Below are 14,108 nucleotides of genomic sequence, written 5' to 3' on the forward strand. Positions count from 1 at the left end.
ATCAGGAAGCTTCTGTGCATGCGCAGAAGCAAGCAAGCGCGCACACGCAATCCTGCTGCAAACCGATGGTAAAGGTAAGTAGAACCCACCCCGAAATAAACATGTATTATTATTGTTTTGGTTGGTTGCACAGTGAGACAGATGTTTAGAATGGATTTGGCATTTTTATCCACCCAATGAGTCTTTTCCAAGGACCTGGGATAGGCAGATGCAGTTGTTATTATTTTATAAAGCAGTTCTGTAATTATTCAGGTTTTCCTGAACACAAACACAAAATACAAGTCCTTCAATTCAGAGCCAAAGAAAACACAGGGTAAATATGCCGCTTTTATCATACCATGCTGGCTCAGGGTTTGAAGTCTACATGTCATAAAAGGGCTCTAGTTGTCTACCCCATTATATGTATAGGTTTAGACATTTATTCTTTGGGTATTTTTAATTTTGCCTCATTCTAAACAAATACATAAAATGACCTTTTAATAACGAACCTAAACAATCAGTATCATTAGATATCAAACTCAGCCCATAGCACCATTCCTTAGAAGCAGGTGTATCTTTCTCAGAATATTGTGGGTGGACAGTGTGCTAAGTAGCACTCCGTGAGTCTTCTGCTGTTCCTATCCCCCTCCCCAGCAGCCTCAGAAAATGTTGCTGTTCCAGAGAGACGACTTCCGGTGTCCAGCGGCAACGGACGTCTGGAAGGCTTCTCCTGCCTCCAGCGCCCGAATCCGGCCGCCGCCGAGGCCCTCAGGGGCCAGGTGTTCCGAAAAGGACACCTGCCGCACGGACGGCCCGCCAGGGGTCTCCCAGCCGACATACAGGACTGTGGGGACCGATGCTGGCGCGTCCTAGGCTTGGCGGGGTTTGGAGGCCACAGGCCGCGGCCATTATTTTGGTCGTCGCCTGGGCGGCTCTGCCCGTGACACCGGGCATTGGATTATAACTGCAGCAGCCTGGTGGTGAACAGGAACGGAGAAGAATTGAGGAGGAGAAGGAAGGAATATCGGTAAACGTGAGTGGAGTGCTCCGGAGTGCGGGGGGGTTTTTTCTCCCCTGCGGTTGGAAGGAGCACGAGTTATTCTGGAGAGAGGAGAACTTAAAATAAGAAGATTACCGGTTTTGTGGAGCTCTGGAGAGAAGAGGTGATGGAGAAATTTAGGAGGGAAGGTTTGAGGCCCCCCCTCCTTCTGGGGAACAGTGGTGGCGTCCAGCTTCCGCCTTCATTATGAGAATTTTGATGACATCACTTCCCTTCGGCTTCCTGGTTGACTAACTGTACTCTGGACTCGTTGCTCCTGTGAGTGCCCCCTAGTGGATCCGGAGGAAATTACAAGGATACTGTGCCTGCCTGAGGATTTTGTATTTTTTTTTTTACTTAATGGCAAAAGGTCAGAGACCAACTGCTGGAGAGATGGAGAGAATTTTGGAAAAGTTATCTAATATGGACAAGAAATTGGATGAAATAAGAGCAGAAATTGTGACTATCCAAAAGGATTTAAAGGATACTCAACAAGTTTCAGCAGAAAACAAGCAGAAAGTGGAAGGTTTGGAGGGTGAGATGCGGGCAGTGCAGAAAAGAGAGGAGACGACAGGCAATGCTGTGCTTGGACTACAGATGGATAAAATGTCTTATTTCCTTAGGTTTCAAAATTTGGAAGAAGTGGACCAAGAAGACTTGAGAGATGTTGTGACTAAATTGTTGGGAGAATTTCTTGGGAGAGGTGTTGATTTCATGAATTGGGATGTGGATCGAGTTTATAGAGTTAATTCGCAATATGCACGCACGCATGCAGTTCCCAGAGAGGTTCATGTCAAATTTGTGAGAAGAGAGACGAGATGAAATTCTTAGAAAACATAGGAGTGGGGCACTGATTTACAGGGGCAGGGAGATAGCCATTCTGAGGCAGATTCCCAGACAGGTACGTGAAAAAGAAAGAAATATTATTTTTGTCAAGCAAATTGTACCAGAAGGAGTGGGCTTCAGATGGCTGATGCCAGAGGGATTGATGATTTTCCGGGAGGGCATTACGAAAAAAATCAGTACAATTGCGGAGGCTACGGCCTATGTGGAGGAACACAAAGCCCTCCTGGAATCAGATGACCCAGGAATTGAAGAAGGGGAGGTTATAGACCATGGGGCGGAAGCGGCTGCCGCTGTTGCGGCCCTGGAGTTGGGTCAGGCTGAACCCAGAGTTCTGAGATCCAAAACTAGGAAGTGATAAAGATATTTGGGATTGTGTTGGTTTTCCTTATTCTCTTTTGTACGATATTCTGTTTATTCTTGACCCTTCTTTATTACGTATTTAAAATTTGTAAACTTAGCTACTTCGTGTCACCTGCTTGCCATATGGCTGTTGTATGTGTTAAAAAATTTGAGTTAAATTCTTATTTTAGATAAGAAAAATGAAAATTTACCATACCTGATATGTATTTGTATAAACCTTTTTTTGACTAATAAAAACTTTTTGAATAAAAAAAAAAAAAAAAAAAAAAAAAAAAGAAAATGTTGCTGTTCCAACTTGAAGGTGGACTGTGCTTTGTTTTCCCACACTGAATAAATACACAACTCTTGCAAAGCCACTTTCCACCCTGTAAAAGACGGGGGAGAAAACTAGCTCTTCTTACAGTGAAGATCAAAAAGAAAAACAAAAGCAGGCAGTGGACAGGAAGCACTGCTCTGTGACAAAATGCAGGACAGGAAAGAGATCTTTCTGTGATCTCCAGTTCAAAGCATGAGAGGTTCCAGTGTTTTTCAAACTCAGCAACTTTAAGGTGCGTGAACTTCAATTTCCAGAATTCCCCAGTCAGCTTGGGAGTTCTGGGAGTTGAAGTCCACACATCTTAAAGTTTCTGAGGTTGAGAAACCACCAGTATAGATATATCTGTAGGCATATAAACAGGGGTGGGCTGCTATGGGTTCATCCAGGTTGAGGAGAACCTGTAGCTAGCATGGCTGGTTTGGAGAATCTCTAAATCCCACCCCCGGCTGGCCCCTCCCACTCAGCCCCTCCTATCCCACCCTGCCCTTCCCAGCCCTGGCTGGCCCCTCCCACTCAGCCCCTCCCATCCCACCCCGCCCTTCCCAGGAGTCTCCACACTCCACACGTTTTGGATGTGAGGTAAGTTCAGGACCTGTGCAGAAGCTCAGGGAGGGGGAAAAATGGGCCTCCCGGAAGTTCCGGAAGGCCTGTTTCCAGCCTCTGGAGGGCCTCCAGAGCCTGGGGGAGGCAGTTTTCGCACTCCCAGAGGTTTGAGGTAAGTCTCCGGAGCCTTGGGAAGATGAAAACACCACCATCACCCCTGCCATGGTCCAGGAGGCTGATTAGGCCACGCCCACCATGGCCACGCCCACCCAGCAACCAGACAGAGAACCTGTTGCTGAAATTTTTGAAGTCCCATCCTTGCCTATAAATCTTCCCCCGCGTAGAAAAGAAAACGTTTCTGTGTTAGCACAGTTCTGAAAAGTTTCTTGCGTCTGTTTTTCTAGCAATTCTCTACAGGAATCTACTGTAATGGAAGGCAGGTTGCAGGTTGATGAAGTGATAGGCAGAAAGCAAGTATCTTCTTTCATTAGCTCACAATAATAAACATAAGCCTAAAAACAGCACAAAAGAACATTTCCAACCTTCTGAAAAATGAGTTTGAAAAACAGAGTTGTCTTTTGTAAGGGAAGAAAACTTTCAGGATATTAAACACCATTTCGGCAAACTATGATAGAAGTATTCATAAAAGGTATTTCTGCTGTGAAACTACCATGATTTTTTAAAACAGGAAACATCTGCAGTGGTTCTCGTTCACCTTTGTTTTTTCCCCTCTCCAGCAGTTAATTTCTCCTAGAAAAACTTCTCTTTCTTTCCCTGGCGATTTTGCAGGCAAATAGAAACACATAATTGAGGAGAACCACTTAACATGCTTCAATCTCAGGCTTGATTGCATGATCAAGGGGTTAATCAAAGGCCTGAAACAAATTAAACAGAAGTGGGGGAGAAAACCCCTCTTGGATAATTATATATTCTTTCCAATTCGCTTTTGCCTTCCTTCAATCCACAGCCAATAACCAGGGAGGGGTGTGGCATGATGCGTTGTTCACATGAACTTCCTTGACTACACCTGTCCCTTTCAATGAGAAATTTCATTTCTATCCCTAGATTGCTATCACTATAGATCTAAAAATCTGTAGAACTGACCAATACAAAGCTGTGGACCAGGAGTTGGGGACCCCTGAATTCAGGGGTGAAATGTAAAATTTGTTATTACCGGTTCTGTGAGCCTGGCTTGATAGGGGGTGGGTAATGTGACTGGGTGGGCATGGCCAATTTTTTTTTTAACTTTTAAAAGCATTTTTTCTATAACCTCTTCGGCCAGAGAGGTTGTAGAAAAAATGCTTTTAAAGAGTTCTGAGATCCCAGCTGAGCCGCGCGATCATCAGAGGGTTTTTTTTTTACTTTTAAAAGCATTTTTTGGCGGAAGAAAAAATGCTTTTAAAAGTAAAAAAAAAAAAACCTTCTGATGATCACACAGCTCAGCTGGGCATGAGGGGGGCCAGGGATTTTTGCTACCGGTTCTCCGAACCACCCACCTCCATCACTACCGGATTGGGTGATCCGGTCTGAACTGGGAGCATTTCACCCCGACTGAATTAGATAGTGTGGTTAACACAGTGGGCATGTGTTTAGGCAGACTTGGAAAGACAGTGTAGATCAGGGTGGAGCAGTCGTGCTATGGTCCATGGGGTTTTGAAGAGTTGCACACAACTTAATGACTGAACAACATCCCATTTATATGCTGCAGCATCTCTCTCTATCTCTCTCTCTCCCTCCCTCCCTCCCTCTCTCTCTCTCTCTCTGCTGTCTCTCATTCAATCCACCCAATTTTTCTCTCTATGTCTCTCACAAACTTCCGTGGTATGTAATTGCCAAATACTTACATCAAAGCATAAATAAACCAAATAAATTCATTTACATTATTCATATTTTCTCTGTTTTCCTCCTCTTTTATTTATGCCTTAAACAACAGTAAATATCACAATAATAATATTAAAAAAAAACACCAATGCCTGCAGGAGGCTGGAAGATGATCAAAAGGCTCTGATATAGAGCAATTCATGTTTCTTCCCTGCAATCGCTAACGAATCTTAACTTGAGCCATGTTATGTTCCCATGTGAGTGATAAGCAATGATTTATTATGAAGTGTCATGAAATCGGAATGCCGTACAGTGAGAAATGAGTGAATGGGAAATGCTTTCCCAGTTTCCCAGTCTCATTACTCAAAGATGCAGAATCCCTTTTCAAAGCCTAATTCCACTGGAGGGTTTTACCAAGAATCTTGCTTTGCAATGGAAAACAAACTTTGACTGTAATCTCTCCCCCACACCTCCTCCCTCTACTACCCCAGAGTAGCCTTGCAGTCTGTTGGCTGAACAAAATATTCAGCTTTGACATTGTATTGGAGATCGTTACCGAAATAATCTTGCAGCTCACATGAACAATGCAGCACATGAGCCAAGGAATTACGGGTTTCAAATTAAGTGACTTTGTTATTTGTTTTTATTTCATGCATTTTATATGTCGCTGTTCTTCCATCATGGAACTCAAGGGTACATATACATGAGATACCCAAGTTGTTTCCATCCAAGGACAGACAGCATTCTATCTTTTTTCTACATCAGGTGGCTCTTGTCTATGATTTAAAAACTTTTTAAAAAGTGTAGAAGAACTCATAAATTACTTTGTGTCAGACCAGGTTATTCATCTCTCCCATCCAGATCGGTATACTCTAGCTATCATCTTTTCTCCATAATTACCAGTAGGCCTACCTTACATTTTTTTTTTAAAAAAAAATCCAGATAAGGACAATTAGACTTAATCACTTGGTTCTGTTTTCTGCATGCAAAACATGCAAAACCTATCAGCTATGGTTTGGCCTCAATTCCAATTCAAGCAATACTGAACTATAAAAAAAGTATTTGTTTGAGAGCTAAATGCAACCCCCATTTTAGAGGAAATATACCAGAAATTGCCATTTATTTTTTTTTACTCTCAAAGGATGCATGCAGTATTTCCTCCTCCTCCTTCAATTTCATACAAAAGAAAGTAGCAGCTCTAAAAGCAGAAGAAAATCTTAGGTAAGTTCTCCAAAATTGGTGCAAAGTTCTTGCATTTCATTCAGTTAAGAGGTAGTAAATGGATATGTGTGGGCTTCTGATCTTTCACTGTGACTTCCCAGGTTGCAAGGAGAAACATCACAAAGGACCTCTTTCCATAGGACCTTTTGAGATCATGGAAGACAAGACAAAGTGTGTGAGACAAAGGTCACTAGCGGAGGAAGCAATTTCTTGTGTTATCTCTCAATATTAAGCTCAGAAAAAAATCAAAAGCGCATCATGAAGGATGCTTCTTTCATGGGGAATGAGACTTTTTGGGCACTGGAAAACCAACCTTGGGTTGGCAAGTCAGTTTCATGCACATGTGCTTTTCTTAATTTGAACAGGCATTGTCAAACTAAGCACAGTCCAGAGCAGTGTTTCTCAACCTTGGTAGTGTTAAGATATGTAGACTTCTTCTTCTTCTTCTTCTTCTTCTTCTTCTTCTTCTTCTTCTTCTTCTTCTTCTTCTTCTTCTTCTTCTTCTTCTCCTCCTCCTCCTCCTCCTCCTCCTCCTCCTCCTCCTCCTCCTTTTACTACTTTGGGTATTAAGGGAGATATAAAGTTCAGGTTCTTGCCCTTCTTGTGGCCTCAACCATTTTTATTTGATGCTGTTGCAGTGTATCTTGGATGCTGTCTCTCCATCTTCTTCTGAGTCTGCCTTGTGTTCTTTGGCCTTTCCCTCTTTTCGTAAATGCTTTGTACAGTATAGAATCCCAAGACATTTTCTCCAGATGAGAAAAACACTTCATGAGTGTGGACATGTGTGGAAGTGTAGACTTCACTTCTCAGCTTTCCCCAGCTAGCTTGGGGAAACATCTAAAACTCTGATCTAGAGTTCCTGCACCTTGACTGGTTTATAGGATTTGAAAGAATCAGCTTGGTCCCATTAGGTAAAGGTTCCCCTCGCACATATGTGCTAGTCGTTCCAGATTCTAAGGGGTGGTGCTCATCTCTGTTCAAAAACCGAAGAGCCAGCGCTGTCCAAAGACCTCTCCATGGTCATGTGGCCGGCATGACTCAATGCCAAAGGCGCATGGAACGCTGTTACCTTCCCACCAAAGGTGGTCCCTATTTTTCTACTTGCATTTTTTACGTGCTTTCGAACTGCTAGGTTGGCAGAAGCTGGGACAAGTAACGAGAGCTCACCCCATTACACGGCACTAGAGATTCCAACTGCTGAACTGCTGACCTTTCGATTGACATGCTCAGCATCTTAGCCACTCAGCCACTGCATCCCTCTTTGGTCCCATTACAGTACTGCAAATCAAATCATAGGAACTACCCAAGTGCAGGTGTAGCCAAGCATAATCCTGCTTCATGCAGAACCTGGAAAATCTGAAGGAGTCATTGTATAGTTGCTACCTTGTTAAAAAGAAGAAAAAGCTCTGGAGAGCATGAAATCAACCGAAGTGTAGCCTTTTCTTCTGCTTCATTTCCATCCGTATGTAGAGATGCTGAGATTCCCAACACAATTGTTGCTGTTCCTTCTCAAAGAAAGGTTGACATAATGTTTCATTTAGGAAATGTATCAGTGATGAACGAAGAAACATTCATGGCAGCATGAGGGGAAAAGTATAGGAAATAATTTTTAAAAAGCTCATTAGTTTGATACCCTCTTGACCCATTTCTGACTTCTCATTTTACTGGGGAAGGAAAGGTTTTTGACAGAGAAATCTAAGCTTACATAAATTAATGTATTTCAATATTATGTGCCTCTACTTTAGTATAAAGTACTTCTGGACATCAACAGTGATGGTGACAGTGAAGGCTTTGGCACTATTTCCTAAGTGGTTCTGGGTGTCTTCAAATGTTCTTTTTTATTTTTTCTGAAGGGAGCAAAAGGGCTAAAAGACAGACAAACCAGATTTGCAAGGGAAAGAAAAGGCAAAACTTTTTGGATTAACCTTTTACTGAGGCATCTGGTCAAGAGATGGAAGTCTGATGAATCTTAAGCCCAAGGAGGAAAGAAAACAAAGTTGTAGGATATCCAGAGATGCAGCAACAGCAAGATGGGAATAAAAATAACAGAATAACAAAAGAGACCTTGGAGATCTTCTCGTCAAACCCCGTATTCAAGCAGGGACCCTATATCATTTCAGACAAATGGCTGTCCAGTCTCTTCTTGAAAGCCTCCCTGTGTTGGAGCACCTACAGTTTCTGAAGGCAAACCATTCTACTGGTTGATTGTTCTCACTATTAGGGAATTTGTCCTTAGTTCTAGGTTGCTTCTGTCCTTGATTAGTTGATTCTTGTCTTGCCCTCTGGAGCTTTGAAGAATAGGTTGACACCCTCATCTTTGTGGCAGCCCCTCAAATATCAGAACCCTGCTATCATGTCTTCCCTATTCCTTCTTTTAACTAGACTATTTTATTTATTTATTTATTTATTTTCAATCATATATAACAGGTAAAAGTATAAACATAATTTGGATACATGAAAAGAGTAAGTAAAAAGGAATATTAGGACAGGGACGGTAGGCACACAGGTGCGTTTATGCAGGCCCCTTATAGACCTCTTAGGAATGGGGTGAAGTCAACAGTAGACAGTTTAAGCTTAAAGTTTTGGGGGTTTGGGGAAGAAACTACAGAGTCAGGTAGTGCATTCTAGGCACTGACCACTCTTTTACTGAAGTCATACTTCCTGCAATCGAGTTTGGAGCAGTTTACCTTGAGTTTGTATCTATTATTTGCTTGTGTATTGTTGTGTTTGAAGCTGATAGGTAGGACATTGTGGTAGATAATTTTATGTACTATGCTTAGGACAGACTGAAGTTGGCGTAGTTCTAAGTTGTCTAAGCCCAAAATTTGGAGTCTGGTGGCATAAGGTATTTTATTGCGGGTAGAGGAGTGGAGGACTTTTCTCGTAAAATATCTCTGCACTCTCTCAGTTGTATTTATGTCCAATATGCAGTGCAGGTTCCAGAGAGATGAGCTGTATTCAAGACTTGGTCTAGCAAATGTTTTGTATGCTCTAGTTAGTAGTACAATATTACCAGAGAAGAAGATACGCAAGAGTAGGTTAACTTTTAGTGCCTTTTTGGCAATGTTGTTACAGTGGGCTTTGGCACTTAGATATTTAGAAATAAGTACTCCAAGGTCCTTGACAGAGTGAGGGTCATTTATAAGGTCATGTCCATCTAATTTGTATTTTATGTTTTGATTATTATTTTTTGCCAATGTGCAAAACAGCATTTATTGGTTGAGACATTCCCAATTCCAGCAACCATTCTTTGTATGTTTTAGCCTCCAGCCCCCTAATCATTTTTTTTGCTCTTCTCTACTCTTTTCAGGATCTCAACATCTTTTTTATATTGCGGTGATAGTTCAGAAGTTAAAGAAATGATGACTTGAGATAAAGAAAGGCGGAGTTAAGGAAAGAGAAAACAAATGAGAAGAGGCAGCTATGAAAAAGATTCTCAGCAAAAGATTGTGCACCATTGGGAGGAAAATGGAGGAGAAAGTGCTTGGCAGGAAGGGAGTCATGCAAGCAAAAGTTAATTAGAGGTGATGTGTTTAGAGACGTGGCAAACCAAGCTTGTAGCTTAGCTAGGAAACCTCAGCTTATACCTTCTGGTTATCACTCTGACACACTATAAGAGTGGCTTATTGTGGTGTTTGAAATGTGTGATGGCTTCTTGCCAGAACAGGCTGGAAAATCAATGAAAACAAGCCATAGTTTCTTTCTCTGGTCACTTCCAGAAGAATCCATTGTAGGTCTGTGGTCAACAGAACAAGACAGGCTTACAATGGAAAAAAGGGTGCAATGGTTCATCAGTTAAAGACATTGAGCTTGTCAGCTGGAAAAGTGACAGTCCGGATTCGACACCCACGTGCTATGCAATGGAGTGAGTTCCCATTACTTTCCTCAGCTCCTGCCCACCTAGCAGTTCAAAAGGATGCAAATGTGAGTAGATAAATAGGTACCACTTTGGGGGTGAAGGTAACAGTGTTCTGTGCACCTCAGCGAATAGACTTGCTGGCTGCATGATGAAGGAAATGTCTTCAGAGAATGCTGGCTCCCTCAGCTAGGAAAAGGAGATGAGCAGCGCCTTCTAGAGTCTATATGACAGGACAGGGGAAATTTTTACCGTTACCCTTACACTGCAAAGAATAGTTAATTCATAAATAATTTATATTTACTCGTTGTCTTTTTTAATCTTTTTTTTTTTTTTTGCTTTTCTGATCGCTCCCACAAATGAATGCATTATCCAGAAGTGGACAATCAGGCAAAGGGGCCCACTTCCCATGGACAAAAGTCCAAAGAATAAACAAATAACTGGATCTAAGACAAAAACAGGATGTTTTAATTAAATAATTTAAACGTAGTTATGATTAATACATTTAATTACAATTCTGTTACCCAACAATTACTTCAATACAGTTATTACAGCCTATGCATCTTTTAATTTTGATCTTCTGTTACATTAAAAGAGTGGCACCTTCCTTGCTATAGTGGAAGCTCTATAATAACCACATTCCGGATTTGGGAAGAGACACATACCGTATTTTTCGGAGTATAAGATGCACTTCCCCCGCCCCCCAAAAGAGAGTGAAAATTTGGGTCCGTCTTATACACTAAATGTAGCCCCTCCCACTTGCCGGCCCCCACCTTTTGGCCTGTACCTCCCAGCAATTTACCTCCTTGAAGCAAAGAAGCAAACAGCCCATTTCAGCTTCAGTACAGCCTGATTAGCACAAGCAGCTGATTGTCGGTTGGATCGGCCTCCTGACCCTCAGCTGTTTCAGGTGGCAGGGATTGCCATTGCTTATTGCCGGGTGGGCCTCCACTGTTTGCTGCAAAGAGCAAATTGCTGGGAGGCAGATTTTTTTTTCCTTGTGCTAATCAGGCTGTGCTGAAAATGAAAATAAATCTAAAGCAGGCTGTTTGCTGTTTGCTGTAAGGAGGCAAATTGCTGGGAGGCAGAGGCAGATTTTTTTTTCTTGTTTTCCTCCCCAAAAAAGGTAGGTGCATCTTATAGTCTGGAATGTCTTATACTCCGAAAAATATTGTAAGCACCATATTGATGTATTGGACCCCTAGTTTATCTACCGCTAATGCAGCAGTCTGTTTTCAGAGTGTGGCCAACTGATTGAACAAGGAATCCTACTAATTTCCTAATAGAAGACCTCTGCAGCTGTCCCACTGTCATCAAGCCTAATTGTCAGTGATCTCATGAACTTCTATTAAATGGACCAACCCTCTTTCGAAGCCAGCCAAGCTGGTAACTCAACACTGTATCTTTTGGTTGCAAAGTCCAAAGTCTGTTTATGTATTATGCACCTCTGATTTACAGCTTAACATGCTATTAAGCATCAACATTCACACACTGGATTTAAATCCTGTATTTAGTAATGTTTTCTCCCAACATTGAAAAATCAGGGTGATAACCTGCGCCCCTCAGGTCACATGCAGCTCTTAGATTAATTTATTGATCCATTATGAAAGGATATCATAAGCAATTTAAACCTTTGATAGGAATGATCAGCATCTTCCTATCTATCCTACTGCATGCGAAGTAAAAGAGGAGTATTTTAATAGGTATGCCAAAAGTAATTCTCAATCATTCAGGTCAAAACTGTTTCCTTTTTTCCCAAAAGGCAACTGCGCTTTTTTGGTGTTTTCTTTGAAAATGTTTTGCTTCTCATCCAAGAAACTTCTTCAGTTCTTGGATGAAGAATTTTCTTGGATGAGAAGTCAAACATTTTCAAAGAAAACATCATGAAAGTCCAGTTGCCTTTTGGGGAACCCCCCCCCACCTTTTTGGGATGGTCATAAGTTAAGAAGAAAAAGTAGGTACCCCAAAGAAACTCCAAAAGAAAGAAAAAGAGAAAAAGAATTAAAGGGGAGCAGTGGGGAAAAAACAGCACCCCCTCACCCTTGGGGCCCCATCCACCAGTAACTTCTGCTCTCTCGGCACTAGCAGAACAGGCTCCAAGAGGTTCAAAGCACTGTCCTTCAAGTCAAATTTACATCCCAGAGACCTCACAAGTATGAACTTCATGGGCCGGTCCACCACCAAACCCATTTCCCCTCCCCCCACAACTTGACTATCAAAAAAGAAAATATATATATATAAATGGGCATCATCACAAAACAGGCTTCTGATCCCCAGCATGGGCAGATTAAAACATGGTAGGATGCATCCTTGAGGACATATTTGATGAACTGTGGTGGAGCAGTGGTTAGAATGCAGTATTGCAGGCTGACTCTGCCTACTGCCAGGAGTTCGATGCTGACTGGCTCAAGGTTGATTCAGCCTTCCATCCTTCCGAGGTTGGTAAAATGAGGACCCAGATTGTTGGGGGAAATATGCTGACTCTGTAAACCGCTTAGAGAGGGCTGAAAAAGCACTGTGAAGCAGTATATAAGTCTAAGTGCTGTTGCTATTGCTAAGCAACTTAGCATTCAAGAGATGACCTATTGATTTGTTACCCACTTGCATTCCCCCTCAGAATGGATACCTCTCTCATGGGTGCATGACTCGAAATATGGCTTAACTCTTTAAGGGGGGGGAAAGACTGCATTGTTATTTGCATTGTTGTTTTTATCATTTCTAATTGCAGGACTGATGCCTTAATCCCCAAGCCCGCTTTCAACTGACCTCTGCATGATGCACCACTTCTGACATTGAACTTCCAACCACCTGGACAGAGAAGACTGCCAAAAGAATCATAATAATAATAATAATAAAAATCTCCAGCTATTCTTCTTCATCCTCACTAACAATTTGGTAATGAAGTATTGATTTCCACTCCCCTGCTTATGGACAATATTAGATTTTCATTGATAAACTGCACCAAGGCTCTCTGAGCTCCACTGTCCTTTTTTGCTGTCAGTAAAACAAAGTACCGCTGAAGTAGGATAATGACTGAAAACATTGATGTACTTATTTTGTCAATTTGTAACACTCAACGGGGGGGAAGAAAAAAAAAGGAGTACAATTCTTCATAGTTTAATGTCGAGGCATGTTCCACAAGATGCAGTCACACTAGAAGCTTTGCTTTTCATGGTAATGTCCATTTCCTATTTATAACTCCTTTGGGATAGTTTGTTTAAAGGAAATGTTTCAACTCAGTGCAGCTATTACCCACACCTGGCCTGCCCAATCCAGTCATTGCACCAGGGATCAATACATCACCGTAAGTAGAAGAATTATTAAGTTAAAACAGATTTTGAGCCAAAAAAAAAAAAAACTCGGAACAGCGTTAATCTTCCCAGCAAGTTGTTCAAGATAGTTATATGGTTAACCATGTTGCTGCCAAAGATTTGTTGAAAAACGGATTTCTGGTTTTGTTTTTTTGCATCTATAATTCATGTTGTCTCCTCTCTCTTGTTAACGATTATTATTTAAAATCTCCACTGTTCTGTTTTCTCAAGATGTATGCAATGGAGTGGATATTTTTCAACAAGCCAGCAAAGATTGTGTGTATTCAGTGCTAAAAACAGTGAACTATGGTACGGTCATTTCTTGCCTGTATTATTGAGAACATTTTTGTAGACTACCTTCTCTGGCCCGGTGGCTTTCCGATGGGTTTGGAGTAGAAATTCCAGATACAATATATCAAAAAGAGGCCAGATTGGAGATCCCCCCCCCCCGATTTTCTGTAATATGACAAAAACTCCATTTACCCGGGGGTGGGGGGGTGGGGGTGGAGAACAATGTTGCGCACTTCCTGATATCATTGTGCAACCAGCATTTTGACGTGCATGGCATTATTGTTGTTTCTTTAGATAGCTATGATCAGAAACATCGCCTTTGGTATCTTTTCAAAATTCCTGCTTAAATTCAAAAGACTCTCTTATTTGCCTAGAAAAGGGGAGAAATGTTATGTTTTTAAAATGGTCCCTCTCAACTTTTCTTTTCCATTAAAACTTTGGAGGTCCTGATTTTAATTTGTGGAATATTCACGTTAATAATGAGATCTAATTAAGACATCCATTAAAAGCCCGTTAAAGTTAATT

General features: G+C 41.6%; 1 protein-coding gene across 2 annotated transcripts in view; it reads left to right on the forward strand.

The window, feature by feature from the left end:
* The window catches only part of TSHZ2 (teashirt zinc finger homeobox 2), a 474,179-nt gene extending 460,501 nt beyond the window's left edge, over positions 1–13,678 (forward strand). The window contains exons 3-4 of one of the 2 annotated variants that reach the window (XR_009154312.1): positions 6,046–6,125; positions 12,710–13,678. The gene's annotated coding sequence lies outside the window, so the exon portion shown is untranslated. The remainder of the gene's footprint in view (positions 1–6,045; positions 6,126–12,709) is intronic. The other variant, XM_058176269.1, reaches the window with a different exon arrangement.
* The last annotated feature ends 430 nt before the right edge of the window (positions 13,679–14,108 follow it).

This window comes from Ahaetulla prasina, chromosome 3 (genome assembly GCF_028640845.1).
Source record: "Ahaetulla prasina isolate Xishuangbanna chromosome 3, ASM2864084v1, whole genome shotgun sequence".
In the NCBI taxonomy this organism is placed as follows: domain Eukaryota; kingdom Metazoa; phylum Chordata; class Lepidosauria; order Squamata; family Colubridae; genus Ahaetulla; species Ahaetulla prasina.